The 18,603-nt window shown below is 45.6% G+C and overlaps 1 long non-coding RNA gene across 1 annotated transcript in view; it reads right to left on the bottom strand.

Moving 5' to 3' along the window:
* Positions 1 to 1,194: 1,194 nt before the first annotated feature.
* The window catches only part of LOC141145792 (uncharacterized), an 85,335-nt gene continuing 67,926 nt past the window's right edge, over positions 1,195 to 18,603 (bottom strand). Inside the window, exon 4 of the long non-coding RNA XR_012244643.1 lies at positions 1,195 to 1,375. This is a non-coding gene — a long non-coding RNA (uncharacterized lncRNA). The remainder of the gene's footprint in view (positions 1,376 to 18,603) is intronic.

The following is an 18,603-nucleotide window of genomic DNA, read 5'->3' on the forward strand; positions in this document are numbered from 1 at the left end:
ATAAATCAAGACAAGCTGGTGGTGTCAGTAAGTGCTACTTTCTCAAAATGACATTCGAGTCATGTGTCAGGACACGTAGGAACAGACTAAAGAGGAATACATACACATGTTCGCCAGCACACCATGGATCTTGATTTGCAGTCCAAAGCTTTTATTGCTGAAAGATCACATCACAACAGGATATGTGCAATGTTTCGGAGCTACGCAGTACTCCTTCGTCAGGCATGACCCCTTTATCAAGGCTCCTGCATTGCTCTGAAACATTGCACTTATCCTGTTGTGATGTGATCTTTCTGCAATAAAAGCTTTGGACTGCAATTTAAGATCCGTGGTGTGCTGACGAATGTGTATTTATTTGTGATGTATCCAGTGTCCAGCTGGTGATCACTGCAGCACCCACTACAGATGAATCCAGGAACGTGTGTGATGGGAATATGAACAAAACAGACTAAAGAGAAGACGCAGTCCTTCTAAAATTGTGTGTGGGGCCCTGAAGTGTAATGTGAGGGTGGCACGAACCCACACTGAAGTTAAGTCAATGGTGAGTGGTAATGGCTTGTAGTGCTCCCAAAATGCCCGTAGGGGGTTGCCTGTTAGCATATCTTAAGTGTGCTGCTTCATCTTCAGTCACAGGGTGGGAGTAGGGATGGTGCCTGTAATGCCGCGTACACACGACTGGACTTTTCGGCATCAAAGGTTCGACTGAACTAATCCATCGGACAATTCGATCGTGTGTGGGCTTCATCTGACCTTTTCTGTCTAAAAATCTGATGGACCTTAGAAATAGAACAAGTTTCAAATTTTTCCGTCGGACTCGATTCCTATTGAAAAATCCGTCCGTCTGTATGCTAGTCCAACGGACCAAAAACGACGAAAGCGCAGCTACTGGCTACTGGCTATGAACTTCCTTATTCTAGTCCGGTCGTACGTCATCACGTTCAAAACGATCGGACTTTGGTGTGATCGTGTGTAGGCAAGTCCATTTCGTTGGAACTCCGTTGGAAAGACCGTCGGAGTTCAGTCCGACGAGAAGTCCACTCTTGTGTACGTGGCATAAGTGAAAGTGAAACTTCAGCAGAAAAAGGCCAGGTCCTGTCCCCTGTTAGACAAGTCTGTGCTGTGTGATAGTGTTTTGTAAACCTCAGAATCAGATGACAAGAAGTGCAAAATCTTGGTAGATAAAACAGCTTCCTTATATTTATTTCATTGGTGTATTTAGCTGTATTAGCCTGGGGTTCAGCTTTAACATAATCAGTATTTTACAAGCAATGTGGCTCTTCTTGTGATAGTTACATGTTAATGGGCATCGTTTCATTTATTTCTTCTCCGCTCTTAAATCATCTGTGTTCGTCAACTAGGGAGTTCCATTCCTGTCCTTAAAATAAAAAATAAAAATTCAAAAAACATTATAATTCAACTTTATGAGTAGCACACAGAATGTATGAAGTTGGTCAATGCAATTTCAAAGCCATTTTCATTAATCAACACAAATTTTCACAGCAAAGTAAGTAGCATTTATCTACTTAGAATGGGCGAACGGTTCGACCCGAGCATAAGTTCGGGCCAAACTTTCGTTGTTTGGATGTTCGGCAAACATCCGAACAAATGGGTTTGACCGTTTGTTCGCCTTTCCCCGAACTGACGACAATGCATTGCGGCACTGATTTTGCTTCAATTGTCAGTGTAGAATATTAGATTAGTGTCAGTCTAGGATAGTGTGAGTGTAGTGAGGAGGACCATCATTCAGCTTTGCACAGTGTGCAGCTAGAGTAGGGACAGCTCAGATAGTTTCACTGTAGTGTAGTGAGACTGTGTCGGTTCATACATACATTAGTGTAGAGTAGGGACAGCTCAGATAGTTTCACTGTAGTGTAGTGAGACACTACTTGTCAGTAGTCTTGACATTAGTGTATAGCTAGAGTAGGGACAGTGTAGTCACGGTTGAACACCGTCTATTTGATTGTGTTACTGCAAGTTTAACGCCATTTACTTCTGTGTGCGTTACTGCAAGTTTAACGCCATTTACTTGTGTGTGCGTTACTGCAAGTTTAACGCCATTTACTTCTGTGTGCGTTGTGTTACTGCAAGTTTAATGCCATATAGTTCTGTGCTTTACTGTACGTTTGGCGCATTATATTGCAGTATATTATAGTGTATCCATGGAGTGTGTCTGCATAGTGTGAGTACTCAAATTAAAGTGCACCAAACACCACTTCACATTGATTAAAGTGCATCTAAATACAGATTTGCACTTGCCCCCTCCCTCCCAATAATGTCTGGGAGGACAACAAGGAGAGGCAGACGTTCCCTTGGCTCTATAAGGGGGCTAGCAACAAATGTGTCCACAGGCAAAGATGGACGTGGTAGTCAGTCCTCAGGCAGGTTGACACCGGAGGCCAGGATATCCACGGCTCTGGCCCTGCCCGGCGTCCATCTTAGATCCTCCCAGACGCGGCCGCAGCACCAGTACCAGAACCAGTAAGTAGTGGCCAGGTCCCCCTTCACCCCTTTCCACAGCCATCCCCCCACCCCCCCATCTCTCCTCTCCCCCGTCTTTTTCTTCTGGACTGTCCCGTATCAGGTAAGCCCACCAGGGAACAACAGTTGATCCAGGGTCCTTGAGTCCGATCGCCCCTCGGGGGGGTCAGGAAGGAATTTTTTCCTCTGCTACAGCAATTGGCAAGCTCAGCTAGGGGTTTTTCGCCTTCCTTTGGATCAACAGGAGGGCAGTAGGTCAGCAGGCGCCCCCTTCATCACCTCCTCCAGAACTTTCCGCACCATCATCCGGTCCATTAACAACACTACCCCCGTAGCAGTGGCAGCCATCTGATCCCTCCATCCCCCAGCAAGCTCATCATCGCTACATCAGTACCATCATCAGATCATCCTTCCTTCAGCAACTTTGTCTTTCTCACCATGTGATTTCCACTTCTTCTTTACATTTGCTTATAAGCACTGCCCCCTCCCTTCCAATAATGTCTGGGAGGACAACAAGGAGAGGCAGACGTTCCCTTGGCTCTATAAGGGGGCTAGCAACAAATGTGTCCACAGGCAAAAATGGACGTGGTGGTCTGTCCTCAGGCAGGGCATCATTTCGTCTGTTTATTGAGTTTGGCCGTGCTATCCAGCCACAGCATGCAGAGGAGGTGGTGGACTGGCTTACTAAACCTTCCTCATCCTCCTCATCCTCTGTCATGCAAGCAAAGACAAGTGTGCAGTCCCCTGCAGTTGCCAGAGTGAATAAACCTGCCTCCTTGTCCACATCTATTCCTGCCATAGCCCCAACATCAGCCTTGAAGTCAGCTGAGTTATTTGACCACAGCGTCAGCCACTTGCTACTTGATGATGCCCAGCCATTACTGGATTCAGATGTTGGTTCTGAGGTTGAGGATGACAGGAACATGAGCCTAGAGAGAGGGGAGAACACTGGTAGACAAATTGGCATTCATGTTCCCCAGCCACAGTGTATTGCCAAGTTGTAAGTGGTAGTGATGATGATGGAGGAGATGGAGATGATGATAAGCTCATTGATGCGACCTGGGTGCCAGATAGAGCAGAGGAGGTAACTGAAGGTGGGGGGTCACAACCCCAAGGAGGCCGACATCCAGAAAGAGTAGAGAGCAGCCACCCTATTCCATCACATTCTGCAGCTGGTATACACCGGCCCACTCCCCAAAGCTCAGCTGTCTGGGCCTTTTTCAGCACATCTGCAGCAGATCGCTATTGTTGCTATCTGCAAACTGTGTCTCAGGTGCATCAAACGTGTCAAAAACACCAGCCATTTGGGTACCACATGCTTAACAAGGCATTTAACATCCAACCACTCAGCACGTTGGCAATAGCACCTAAAAGCCACACAAAAGGGGCACAAATCTGTCCTTCCTCCTCCTCCCTACCCACTTCAGTCTGCCCCTGCTATACTGAGTCATTACCTCTTAGCAGCCTCCACTGACAAGGATGATGGTATAGCACAGGGTGTCCCAGGTCCTAGCAGCACATCTGCCAGCAGCATACCACCAGCTGTAGACTGTAGCCGGCAAATTTTTCTGCCCCATCTGCTGCAGTGGAAAAAAAAATACAGTCCCTGCCACCCACATGCCAAGCGTCTAAATGCAAGCTTGTCAAAGCTGTTGGCTCTCCAACTTCTGCCTTTCAGCCTGGTGGATTCTGCCCCCTCCCGTGAATTCGCACAATGTGCTATACCACAATGGCAGGTTCCCAGTCGCTACTACATTTCACGTAAGGCCATTCCACCTCTCTACCATCATGTGGAAGGGAATGTTCTGGCATCGTTGGGCAAGGCAGTCAGCCGTAAAATCCACCTTACTACTGACACGTGGTCCAGCAAGCATGGGCCGGGACAATATATTTAGTTCACAGCACCCTGGGTAACGCTGCTTGCAAGTCAAAAAGATGCAGGACAGGGCTCGGTGCTGCAGCTTGTTGTGCCCCCACGTCTCCATACAGCTGGTAGTGATGATGCCAGACCTGTGAGCTCTACCCCCTTCTCCTCCTCCTTCTCCACCACCTCCATGCCCTCCTTTGCAGAATTGTCCTATGAACATCAGGTACTCACTAAGCGTTCACAAAGGGCTATTCCCAGAGTCAGGCTAAAAGGTGCCACATGCAGTGCTTCAGCTGGTCTGTTTAGGGGACAGGAACCACACCAGAGCAGAGATTCTTGCAGCTCTGCAGGGACAGGCCCAGAGGTGGTTCACACCATGCCAGCTGGAGCCAGGAATGGTGGTGTGCGATAATGGCTCAAACCTCCTGTCCGCCCTTAGACAGGGAAAGTTGACATATGTGCCATGCCTGGCACATAACCTCAATTTAGTGATGCAGTGTTTCCTAAATACGTACCCAGGGTTGCAAGATGTGCTAAAGCTGGCCAGAAGAGTCTGTAGCCATTTCAGGCAGTCATACACAAACAGTGCTTGGTTGGCTGAAATTTAGCGGGAAATCCACTTGCCCGTAAATCGCCTGATTTGTGACATGCCCACCAGAAAGAAATCGACTTTGTCAATGCTGCAGCAACTATACATGCAGCAGAGGGCCGTCAACGAATACCTGTGCGAATATGGCACGACGACAGGCTGCCTTGGCTTTTTTTCCCCACTCCAATGGCTGATCATTAAGGATGCATGCACTGTATTGTCACCATTTCTGGAGGCCACAAGGATGGTGAGCAGTGACAGTGTATGCATCAGTGACACAATCCCTGTTGTGTTCCTGCTGGAGCAGACTCTGTGTGGCATTATGGACAGGGCACTGGAGGCAGAGCAGCAGAAGGAAGAGAAGGACTTCCTCTCCTCCCAAGGCCCACTTTATCCAGACACCATCATTCCTATGTCACAGAACACACAGGAGGAGGGAGGGAGGAGGATGAGGAGGAGGATTCTGGCACTTTCATAGGCTTTGAAGAAGAGGAAGACATGCGTCAGTCTGTAAGCGATGGCTTTCCAACCCCAGGACCCTTGGAAGTAGTACATGGCTGGGAGGAGGAAGTTCCAGAAGTTGTCATCCTGAGTGACCCCGAGGAGTCTGCTTCTCAAGCCTCAGCAAATTTGAGGCGCATGAGCAACCTCATGCTTCAAAGCCTGCAAAAGGACCCAAGAACATGTGGCATAAAGGACAAGGATGATTACTGGTTGGCAACCCTCCTTGACCACCATTATAGGGGGAAGGTCTCAGAACTCATCCCCTCCCAACAGAGAGTGAAGAAGATAAAATCTCTTGAGGACACTTTAAAGAGGATTTTATTGAACATTTTTCCTGACTCCAGTAGGTTACAGTGTCGTGCAAACGTAGTTTTGAGTCTTCTGTTGGTCAAGTAGAGAGCAGACCTCTGTGCGGCAGCTCCAGCCATCCAGCCATCCGTCCAACCAGCCACCTAGGACTCATCCTGGACTCCCCCAACAGAACTGTTCCAGGACCCCCCTACCATCCATCGCACCATCCACACCATCCGGACGCCGCGTTCCAGCCCCTCGGCTGCACAGGCTCATCCCGCAGGACACTCCGCGGCTCCGGCCTAGCTCCGGCCAGCCCCGAACCACCACCTCACCTCCCACAGCCGATCGGCAGCCTGACCGGCTGGCACGCGCGCCCCCTCCTACCGGATCCATTCTCTATCACCATCCATCGTCAGCCAGACCGGGAACATAGCACCAGGAACATAGCACCCGGACAGCCCGCAGCTTGGGCCTAGCCGGCGGCCATCTTGGTCCTCCCTAGCATCCGGACAGCCCGCGGCCTGGGCCTAGCCAGCGGCCATCTTGGTCCTCCCTCCTGAGGCCACAGCATTCCACCGGCCCTCAGAGAACATCCGGTCACCTCCAGACAGGACCCACCATCCCATGGACCCCCCTCACTGTCACGGTCTCAAAACCACCCACTATACCTCCCACCAGGGCACCCACCACAGCCGCCATCCGATCGCCCTGTCTCTAGACTCGGGGGAAAGACCGCGGCTGCGGCCTAGCTCCGGCCAGCCGGCCACCTCATATCCCTTCCACACAGCAGGCCCCTGTCCCCCTCTACGCCTGGAACACCCCCTCCTCGCTACTAGACCTCACTGCAAGGGCACAGGTTGACACCGGAGGCCAGGATATCCACGGCTCTGGCCCTGCCCGGCTTCCATCTTAGATCCTCCCAGACACGGCCGCAGCACCAGTACCAGAACCAGTAAGTAGTGGCCAGGTCCCCCTTCACCCCTTTCCACAGCCACCCCCCCACCCCCCCCATCTCTCCTCTCCCCCGTCTTTTTCTTCTAGACTGTCCCGTATCAGGTAAGCCCACCGGGGTACGCAACAGTTGATCCAGGGTCCTTGAGTCCGATTGCCCCTCGGGGGGGGGGGGTCAGGAAGGAATTTTTTCCTCTGCTGCAGCAATTGGCAAGCTCAGCTAGGGGTTTTTCGCCTTCCTCTGGATCAACAGGAGGGCAGTAGGTCAGCAGGCGCCCCCTTCATCACCTTTTCCAGAACTTTCCGCACCATCATCCGGTCCATCAACAACACTACCCCCGTAGCAGTGGCAGCCATCTGATCCCTCCATCCCCCAGCAAGCTCATCATCGCTACATCAGTACCATCATCAGATCATCCTTCCTTCAGCAACTTTGTCTTTCTCACCATGTGCAACTTCAAATACTCAGCGGACGCCCTCCACAGGCTAAGAAACACCGCCTCAACTTTACCAACCGCCATTCAAAAAAGACTAAAAAAAGAACAATTACTAAGGACCAACCTACAATTAACCATCAAATACAAGGAGACACCAATCCAACCACAACAACTAGCATGCGCCCTGATCAACACCAGATCTACAGTCAAGCACAGACTGGAAATCCACGATTTCATCATCGAAAACAACATAGATTGCCTCTTCATCATGGAAAGCTGGCCAACACCCGACTGCAACACCATCCTAACTGAATTGGTGCCTGAGAACTACAGTATTCTAACTGAGCATAGAATAGGAAAAAAAGGAGGAGGCCTAGCAGTGATCTTCAAATCGCACCTTGTGTTCACCAAACCAACTTTACAGAACTCAGTGCCTTTCATGGAGACACTCATGGAGACACTCTTCATCTTCAAACAACACCCCAAGACACCATTCACATACTACTATGCTACAGACCACCAGGACCGAAGACCAATCTCCTTACACCACTCACTGAATTCATTTCAATACACACCCTGAAAACCAAAAACTTTCTGGTACTTGGGGACTTTAACCTCTGGGCAAACTCTACCCAAGACCCTATCGCTACCGCCTGCATTAACCAACTGGAAGAATTAGGTCTTCAGCAGCTGATAAATGCTCCCACGCACGGTTCAGGGCACACTCTGGACCTCATCTTCAAACAAAATATGGAAATCAACATATTCAACAACACACCACTACCATGGACGGACCACCACGCTATCAAATTTAAAATCACCACTAATACAAGTTTCCAAAAACGGAAACACACAACAACAACACACTGGAACAGTTCTCAGAAGAAACTACACTCTGAACTCTTCAAAACCACATTATCAAACAAAATACTATTGCTAAATTTAAACCTCTCAAAGGAACAAACACTCAACTCCCTAAACAAGGCATTACTACAAACAGCAGACTCAGTGGCGCCAAAACGTAGAACACTCATCCGCAAAAAAAACTTGAGATGGTTTAATGGCACTCTCACCCTACTCAAGCAAGAACGCAGAAGAGCTGAAAGAGCATGGAGAAGAAATCCTACCAAGGAAAACCATAGAAACTACAAAGCACTCACTGTGAAATACCACAAAGCAATCTTCAAAGCCAAAAAAGAACATTTCTCGAACACCATCTCAACTGCCTTAAACCGGCCACGGGAACTTTTCAAAATAGTCGAACCCAACCTGCTTAGAGCCCCCGGCAAACGAAACTCAAGAATTCTGCAATGAGTTATCAAATTTTTTCATTGACAAAATCGACAGCATTCGGAAAACAATTCAACAGAAAAAAACAACCAACCTCACTCAACCAAAGCAAAAAGAGGATATCGACACGAACATCACACAATCACCAAATTTCTCTCTGACCCTAATCACCACTGACACCACCAAAAACATCATCAGAAGCCTTCGAGACAGCACATCACCAAATGACATCATTCCCACAAAACTCTTGAAAGAATGTTCCAACATCTTGGCTCCTACTGTAACACACCTCATAAATCAGTCATTCAAAGAAGGGATTGTTCCGACCAGCCTTAAGAAAGGCATCGTCAAACCCCTGCTAAAGAAACCCAACCTCGACCCTAAGGACCCTAACTACCGCAGACCGATAACAAGCCTCAAAACCACCTCCAAGATTATGGAGAAAGCAGTAGTACAACAGCTACAACGCCACCTGGACACACACAAACTCCTGGACCCTCTGCAATCAGGCTTCCACCCAGGCTATGGCACAGAAACGGCACTTCTCAAGATATGGGACGACAACCTCGAAGCAGCAGATGACGGAGAATCATGTCTCCTGGTACTGTTAGACCTCAGTGCAGCATTTGATACGGTGGACCACAATACTCTACTCGTCTGCCTCACAGAAGTAGCAGGAGCCACAGATTCTGGTCTACAATAGTTCGCATCCTTCTTAGAGAATCGTTCTCAGACAGTGAAACTAGGAGCATTCACCTCTGAAACCCCTGCAATCTCCTGTGGAGTCCCTCAAGGTTCACCCTTGTCACCAGTGCTCTTCAACATCTACATCCGCCCACTCCTCAAAATCATCAGAAAATCGGACCTCTGCTTCCACTCATACGCGGATGACACTCAACTCTACTTTCGCATCACCGGACAAAAAGACCATCATCAGCAACTAGAGAAATGCCTCACTTTGATTGACGACTGGATGACCACCAGCTCCCTCAAACTCAATGGTTCAAAAACAGAACTTCTTCTCCTTCACGCTAACCAAAATTCCAAAACTAAGACCCCGTGGACACCTCCCACCTTCTTTGGACAGACCATCTCTCCAAGCACCAAAGCCAAGAGTTTCGGAGTCATCTTTGACTCAGAAATGTCAATGGATGCACAAATAGGATCAGTAGTTAACGGATCTCATCATCTCCTCCGCCTGCTACGTAGACTCATCCCCTTCATCCCAAAAGAGGACAAAGCAGAAGTAGTTGGAACAATCATCAATTCCCGACTCGACTACGCAAACTCCCTTTACATAGGATTACCCCAATATCAGCTTGCGCGTTTACAACTCATCCAAAACACGTTGGCAAGACTGCTAACAGGAAAAAAACCCTGGGAATCCATCTCCCCATCCCTGAGGAGCCTACATTGGCTAACCGTAAAGAATCGGATCACATTAAAGACCCTCTGCCTCACCCACAAATGCATACAAGGAAACGCTCCTCAATACCTTTGAGAGAAAATAAAACACTACACACGCAATCGCAGTCTTCAATCAACTAACCAAAACCTCCTCCTCATTCCCTAATACCGCTACAAATCAAAGGAAGAATGAAGATTCGCAGTCCAAGGACCACGGCTATGGAACGCTCTTCTGACTTACATCCGCATGGAAGAAAACCATCAGGCCTTCAGGAAAAAACTCAAGACCCACCTCTTCTAAGAAGCTGACAACACAGAACAGCTCTAGCGCCTTGAGGCGTTTCAGTTCGCATTTGCAGTGCTTTACAAATCATTCATTCATTAATTCAAGAAAGGAGCGTTGGAGAAGGCGTCCGCCTAAGTGAGGCATTTCGGAATTTTTAATCCTCACTGCCCAGGACTGTCAGCTTCCACATCCCATCGGCAGCATTTGCATCACATGGTAGACGATTACCTCGGGGCCAAAACAGAGATGGAGAGCTTTCCAGCTGACAATCTACTGACTTACTGGGTCATGAGAATAGACCACTGGTCAGAACTTGCCCAATATGCTGTTGAGTTGTTGGGCTGCCCTGCATACAGCGTGCATTCAGAATGGGCATTCAGTGCTGCAGGAGATTTTGTTACTGATCATAGGACGCGTCTGTCCACAGACTCCGTGGACTGTTTGAGTTTTAGAAAAATTAATCAGTCCTGGATTACCAGCTATGAAGCCCCTGATGTCACTGGTTAAGTCTTTTTGGGATGTGGAATCTCTGCAGGACTTCGAAGCTGCCTAGCTTTGAGGGTGTTCAATCATTTCATCTGGAAGAATGTTTTTGGTATAGGTTTCATGGGCACAATTAACACCCAAAGACCAATTTTTCAGCACCTGTTTGACAGGTGCATATCATTGTGACTTTTTTTCACCTTCATTGAGAGCAACTTTATTGGGTTACAATGGGAAGGCGCCCCCAACAACCAAAGAATAATTTTTCTGCATCTGTTTGACAGGTGCATATCATTGCAATTTTTTACAGCATGGCCAATTCTTGCTTTCATCAAGAGTACCTCTATAGGGTTACGGTGGGAAGGCGCCACCTACACCCAAAGACCAACTTTTCTGCACCTGTTTGACAGGTGCATATCATTGCAATTTTTTACAGCAAGGCCAGTTCTTGCTTTCATTAAGAGTACCTCTATAGGGTTACGGTGGGAAGGCGCCACCGACACACAAAGACCAATTTTTCTGCACCTGTTTAACAGGTGCATATCATTGCAATTTATTACGGCAAGGCCAATTCTTGGTTTCATCACGCGTACCTCTATAGGGTTACGGTGGGAAGGCGCCACCGACACCCAACGACCAATTTTTCTGCACCTGTTTGAAAGGTGCATATCATTGCAATTTTTTACAGCAAAGCCAGTTCTTGCTTTCATCAAGATTACCTCTATGGGGTTATGGTAGAAAGGCGCCATGACACCCAAAGACCAATTTTTAGGCACCCGTTACTTCTATCCAAAGTCAAAGTGACACCAGAATGTATCCAAAAAATCTCTAATCTTGTTCCCAGTGCACTACATTGTGGCCTCATCTTACATAATGGCTCCCCAGCTGTTGCTGAGCAAAATAAAGGCAGCTTGCAGAGAAAATGTCACTTTTTTGGGCTTTATAAATGCAATTATTGCTGCAGCAGATTATAGACAGGGTACAGATCTGCCACTTTACAGGTAGACTAAGGGGACCCCCCAGGCACTATATTGGAAGGAATTTTTCATTTTTATGCTTTCACTTTAAAAATAAAAAAAATCACTGCTCATTTAAAAATGACATTTTTCACAAACTTTTTTTTCATTGCTACATGTCCCCCAGGGTTGGACCCTGACCCATATAACCATTGTATGCCCAATTACTTGCATATAAGCCTTCAAAATGGGCACTTTTGGTTTTGGACGTTCGAGTCCCATTGACTTTAATGGGGTTTGTTATTCGGGTTCGAACTTTTGTGGTGTTCGAAAGTTCTGGTGCGAACCGAACAGGGGTCCGTTCGGCCCATCCCATTTATCTACAGATTTTAAAGTGAATATATCTCTTTCCAGGGACAAACGCATTTGCTTTTAAGCAATAAGCACTTCCTTCTCTACTACTCTACTACTACTTTCTACTACTTTCTACTTTCTACTACTCTACTCTAGTGTTGCTTGAAACCCATTTAGGTAAAAATCAAATTTTTGTTTATGGGTGTAAATTGACAACAGCCTTGCTTTTGCCACCTCTTGGGGTAGATAGTACGTTTACATACAGGCAGTAAGAGTTCAAACAGCAGGTAACATTTAAAGTGCTCACCAACCGACATTAATGATCAATAAAATATACAGCGGATAAAAAAAGTATTAAACACGTCACCATTTTTCTAGCTAAATATATTTCTAAAGGTGCTAATGACATGACATTTTCACCACATGTCGGTAACAACCCATGCAATCCATACATACAAAGAAACCAAAACAAAAACGTTCAGAAATTAAGTTATATGTAATAAAACAACCTTATTGTTGCAAAACATACTGATAGCATTGGTTACAGAATGATTTCAAAACTTCAGATAGTTCCAGTAAACACTGTTGGGGCCATAATCCAGGAGTGGAATGAACATCATTTCTCCATAAACCGGCCAAGACCAGGTACTCCTCGCAAGATTTCTGACAGAGGAGTGAAAAGAATTATTAGAAGAGTTGTCCAAGAGCCAAGGACCACTTGTAGAGAGCTTCAGAAAGACCTGGAATTAGCAGGTACAATTCTTTCAATTAAAACAATAAGTAATGCACTCAACTGCCAAGACTCCATTGCTGAAGAAAAAGCATATTGAAGCTTGCTTAAAGTTTGCTGCACAACATTGAGACAATACTGTGAAATACTGGGAGAATATAGTCCGGTCAGATGAGACCAGAAATTTAACTCTTTGAATGCCATAATATACACCATGTTTGGAGGTCAAATGGCACTGCACATCACCCCAAAAACAACCCATACCAACAGTGAAGTTTGGAGGTGGGAACATCATGGTGTGGGGCTGTTTTTCAGCATACGGTATTGGCAAACTTCATATCATTGAAAGAAGGATGAATGGAAAAATGTACCAAGACTTTCTTGATAAAAAACTGCTGCCATCTACCAGGATGATGAAGATGAAACGAGGGTTGGCATTTCAGCAAGACAATGATCCCAAACACAAAGCCAAGGAAACTCAATTGGTTTCAAAGAGAATAAAGCTGCTAGAATGGCCCAGCCAATCACCTGACTTGAATCCAATAGAAAATCTATGGAAAGAACTAAAGATCAGAGTTCATAGAATAGGCCCACAGAACCTTCAAAATTTGAAGATTGTGGAAGAATGGGCCAAAATCACAACTGAGCAATGCATGTGACTAGTTTCTCCATACAGGAGGCGTCGTAAAGTTGTCATTACCGTCAAAGGATTTTGTACCAAGCATTAAATAAATTTCAGTTAGCGTGTTCACCTGTGTCATTCCATTTTACTACACATAACTACATTTCTGAACGTATTTGTTTTGGTTTCTTTATATGTATAATATGGGTTGTTAACGACATGTGGTGAAAATTTCATTCAATGGCACCTTTTAGAAATATATTTACTTAGAAAAATGATGACGTGTACAATACTTTTTTTACCCGCTGTAAATAAATAGCATTTCCAGTATTCAGCACCATATAAAGACCCTGTCACCAGACCATTTATTTCAACAATTAACTTCCCGTAAAATTATATGTGCATTTAAAATATTTTAATCATATATACCTGTAAAAGCTTCCCCTGTGTAGACATCCAAAAACCCGGAGACTAAGGTTATCAGATTTTCCAAATGAAATCTGAGGAAACCTTACTGACCATGCCCACTTTTAACCGCATCCACAAAAAATCATAACCATTTTTAGCTACACCCACAAAAATCACACTCCCGGTTTTAAAATAAATGGGGTCTCTCTTGCACCTCTTGTCAAACACCCCTGGTTTTGGTGACAGGGGATGTGAAGACACAGAGTGGCATGAGCCAAGGCAACCCCCTGTTCAGTGGGAGCCAAGCATCATACATAGAGGCGAACAGCTTCCCCCGTCAGTGTTTCCTAGCAGCTGCTGGCACTCTCTGCCTACCTAAAACTGTCACAAGGCACAAGGGGCTGGGATAGCAGTGATATCTCTGCCCAAATATGATCAGCGACCAACTAATGATCAAATATTAACCAAACGTGGCCTTTTTAATAAAGGACTTTTCGAATGTTTGGGTGCCTTTATTTCTAGGTAACATTTTTTTGTGAATGAGTAGGGGTATCCCTTATTAGTTTGGGATTGCAGAATTTGGGGGCCTTCTTACTTTTAAAGGGGGCTTCTAGTTCCAAAAAAGCCCCTCACTTGCAGACCCCCAAAACCAGGGCTGTTGTACTAAATCATGGGGCCCGTGCAGCCTAGCTTACAGGAACAGTGAGCCAGGCCTAACAGGTAGCTCCAGCTGAATATACAAACCACTCATTCATGCAACCAGAATACCTGTGAGAATGAGCCCTAAACCACTTCAATACAGGGCATTTTCACCCCCTTCCTGCCCAGGCCAATTTTCAGTTTTCAGCGCTGTCGCATTTTGAAAGACAATTGTGCGGTCATGCAACATTGTACCCAAATGTAATTTTTCCCCACAAATGGAGCTTTCTTTTGGTGCTATTTGATCACCTCTGCGGATTTTATTTCTTGCGCTATAAACAAAAGAAAAGTGACAAGTTTGAAAAAAACACAAAATTTTTTACTTTTTGCTATAATAAATATCCCAATTAAAAAAAAAAAAATGTTTCCTCAGTTTAGGCCGATGTATTCTTCTACATTTTTTTGGTAAAAAAATCGCAATAAGCGTTTATTTTTTTTACTAGTAATGGCAGCGATCTGCGATTTTTATCATGACTGTGACATTGCGGCAGACACATCGGACATTTATGACACTATTTTGGGACCATTCACATTTATACAGCGATCAGTGCTACAAAAAGACACTGATTACTGTATAAATGTCACTGGCAGGTAAGGGGTTAACAGTAGGGTGCGATCAAGGGGTTAAATGTGTTACCAAGGAAGTGATTCTAACTGTAGGGGGAGGGGAATCACAAGGGGAGGAGACCGATCAGTGTTCCTCTTTACTGGGAACACATGATCGGTCTCCTCTCCCCTGACAGCACATGGATCTGTGTACACACACAGATCCACATCCCCTCTCTGTTATCGGCAATCGCGGGTGCCTGGCGGACACCATGGCCGCCGTGCACGCTCACTGGCTCCCAAGTGACGTGGCGGGCGCACTCCCCCTAGATGGCCGGGAAACCCAGGACGTCATATGACGCGTGCCCAGGATGGGAGATCCCTCCTGCGGATGTTATTTGACAATAGCCGGGATGTGAAGTGGTTAATTACGGTTTTTTTTCATTTTTACATTTTTTTTACATTTTTTAACAGCCCTGTGGGGGTTGTGAAATATCCATAGCTCCCAACTTTCCCTGATTTCGAGGGACTGCCCCTGATTTGGAACAAAGTCCCTCTGTCCCTCTTTCCTCCTCATTTGTCCCTCACTTTGATCTGATCTATATAGTTGTATATAAAATGCACATTTTAGCTTTCAAAAAGTGTTTCCCAGTTCTAAACCTTTCATCCAATTTCTAAATTGTTGCATTTGCAAATTTCAAAAGCCAATAAAAAGCAATAGTAGTGGTAAAAAAAAAGAGCACTTGTGGGTTTAACTAAACCTCTTTTTGTTTATTTCTCCTTTAAGGAGGCGTGACAGGGGGTGTGCCCTATGCCTACATACCTTTGCTTATAGGTGTCCCTCATTCCCATCTCAAAAAGTTGTGAGGTATGGAAATATCAGAGGTCTAAACAGACAGCCAACGTCTCACTTTTGAAACAAAGAAAGAGATTGAGGACACAGATTCCTCAATCAATTCTCTGCAGCCTCAGCTGCAGAGTGAATGAACAGAAAGCATTCTGTACAGAGGCTCCCTGTTCATTCACACACTGAAGCATTGTAAACACGGGGGGGGCAGAGTGGGATTGTTAATTGTGCTCACTTCTGCTGCTCCTCCTGTTGAGCTTATAGGGCCTGGGCCCAGTACAGAAGGACAGCTACAACTCCCTTATCAGCAGCCCTGTCTAAAACCACCAGCCAGGGTTGTGGGAAAGAGGCCCCTGTTCCCATTAACATGGGGACAAGGTGTTTTGCCAAGGAGCTCCTAATGCTGCATGTTCAGATTAGGGGTTTGGTAAGGATTTTTAGGGGAACTGCACACATTGTTTTGTTTTTTTATTTTTTTTTTTGCATTAAAAGTATGGCTTGTACTGTAGCATGGGAGTAAAATAAGCCCCAGTACTCTGCACCCCCTGTATCACCCATTGCTCAACACTCAGTACCATTTGCATTCAGGGTTGCCATTAGAAACCATCCACCGGATGAGGACAAATTTTTAAAACCTCAAAGGACAACATAAATTAGACAGGCTCTGTCAGCAAAAAATCATATCAAACATCCCAGCCAACTGCACAATTGTAAGGATCTGTCCAAAAAAAGTATTTTACATAACATAAGCAACTGTTTGTCTGCTTGTAAATACTTTTTTGCTCCTTTAGCATTTATTCTATGCTTTTGCTGCCTTTTTGGCTTTCTTATGTGCTTCTTTCTTTTCCAAGCAGAGCTTGTCCTATTCCTTCAACATGTGATGCTGCTGCAACTGTTGGCGTTTGCTGCTAGGCTTGTGCTATGGCTTGCTGTCTCCAATGTCGCTGTTTCCTCCATTCTGTAGTTGCATCTGGACTGTCCCCTCTCCCCAAAGTTCCCAGCAGCTTCTCTCAGCAAGTCTGCCCATCCCTAAGCTCAGCGAGGCTGCTGCTACTATGACTCAGATCCCCCAGCAGATGCCCCTATCCAATGCAAATCCCCAGGCTGCATAGGCACTGACAACTCTGTATTTGAGGTGTCTGGTGCTGCACATAATACTTTGTGCACCCCTCCTCTGAACTTCCTGCCCTGTGAGCTCCATGTAGACGCACTACCTTCCTACCGGGGGTAGGGAACTCTGGGAGTTGTATTCAGAGAAGGTCCCATGGATTGAAGAGTGGAGGTCCAATCATCTAGGTACAACACTGCCGCTGGGGACTGAGCCAAGGATGCTCATATCCTAGGGACAGACCCTTCAAAACAGGGATTCTCCTTAGGGAAATAGGGACAAATGGTCACCACACTGAAGACTGCAACTAGGTGCCTTTACCTTTGATGTAATGTCCATAGACCCAGCAAATTCATAGCTGTCATTCAAGTGACACTCTATAGTATTCCCTTTCACTACTACCCCAGAAGGTACACAATGGGTTATGTAAAAAGGTGAGGGGAGGGACAGAGAAGCTAGGCCAGCACTCTTCCAGAAGCAGAGAGGAAGGATTATGACATGAAAGGAGGAAGGGAGCTGTGCTAGGGTTTTGACTCTTCTTAGATTAGTCAATTCATTAGCAATTTTAAAGGGATATTGCTAATGGATAAAAACATGTTTATGCAAATGAAAAACATTGCAAGCAATTTATTATGCTTTTACCTGAATGTTTTAAGTTGGTTACAGGGTCTCTATAAACAGCTTACCCACACCAATAAAACAAAATAATAAACCCTTCTCTGTCACATTTCTAGCAAGAGATGGGCATTAGGTTCAGATGCACAAAAGCTGCTTCCCAACAGAATCTCTTCATGGAGCCAGGTGCACAGGCTTCCCCAAGGTTTGAGACCCCTTTAAAGACAGCCACCTTTTTTATTAGCAACAACTACAGAGGTGTTATAATCACTGGTGAGCTGAGGAGTTCAGGAGCAAACTGTACCCTTTTCAAACTTTTTCCAGTTCCCTCTCACAAATCATAAAAGGAGCTTTCAAAAACATCAGAGGACGGTCAATATGCAGACATAGACTGACCATCCTTCACCCGTGTTGCAAATTGGTTTTCTTCAAAACATACAGTACATGCTTGGGTTGCAGGCAAGTAAAGTAAAACGGGGTGGGAGAGAAGCTGACAAAAAGCTTCAGTGTCTATTATGCCATGGGTAAACAAAAGGGATCGAATAAGGTTTTCTGAAGTTGTCTACTCTAGTTCCACCAGAAAGCTGTCACTCAGAAGAACTATTGATATCACTGGTAGATCTAACCAAAGCTGGTAAGAATGAGCGATGATTTCCTCCCTAATAGGGAAAAATTACTAGTAAGGGGCCCAAAAACTTTAGAAAAGAGGGGCCTACCACCAATTAGAGTTGGGCTATTAGAAGTGGAAAATTAGAAGTGGCCAGTGAGTCAGATTGTTTGTGTCACGTGGTCTTCAAGTTGGTTGCAAGCTGTATTATTCATGTTGAAGTCTATATCCTGACTACATGTGTAGGCAGTTTAATCTCTGTCCTGCTGAAATTAATAGTGTTTTTGACCATTCATTTAAATTCAAGACCAAAAAAAAGTTTTTTAATGTTTTTAAGTAAATGTTAAATATTTCATATGGATCTTCATATTTATGATTTCAGTCAGCTATTGGCCCGACTTTTGCCTAGTTTTCTGCTGACTTGCTTTTATACTGTGAATGGCCTGCGTAATTTGATTTCCCGCTAATCAAGTCTAATCTTAACACACACAAAGATGAATGAGTCAGAGAACTGCACCTGCCTCC

The sequence above is a fragment of the Aquarana catesbeiana genome, linkage group LG05 (assembly GCF_042186555.1).
Source record: "Aquarana catesbeiana isolate 2022-GZ linkage group LG05, ASM4218655v1, whole genome shotgun sequence".
Taxonomy (NCBI): Eukaryota; Metazoa; Chordata; class Amphibia; order Anura; family Ranidae; genus Aquarana; species Aquarana catesbeiana.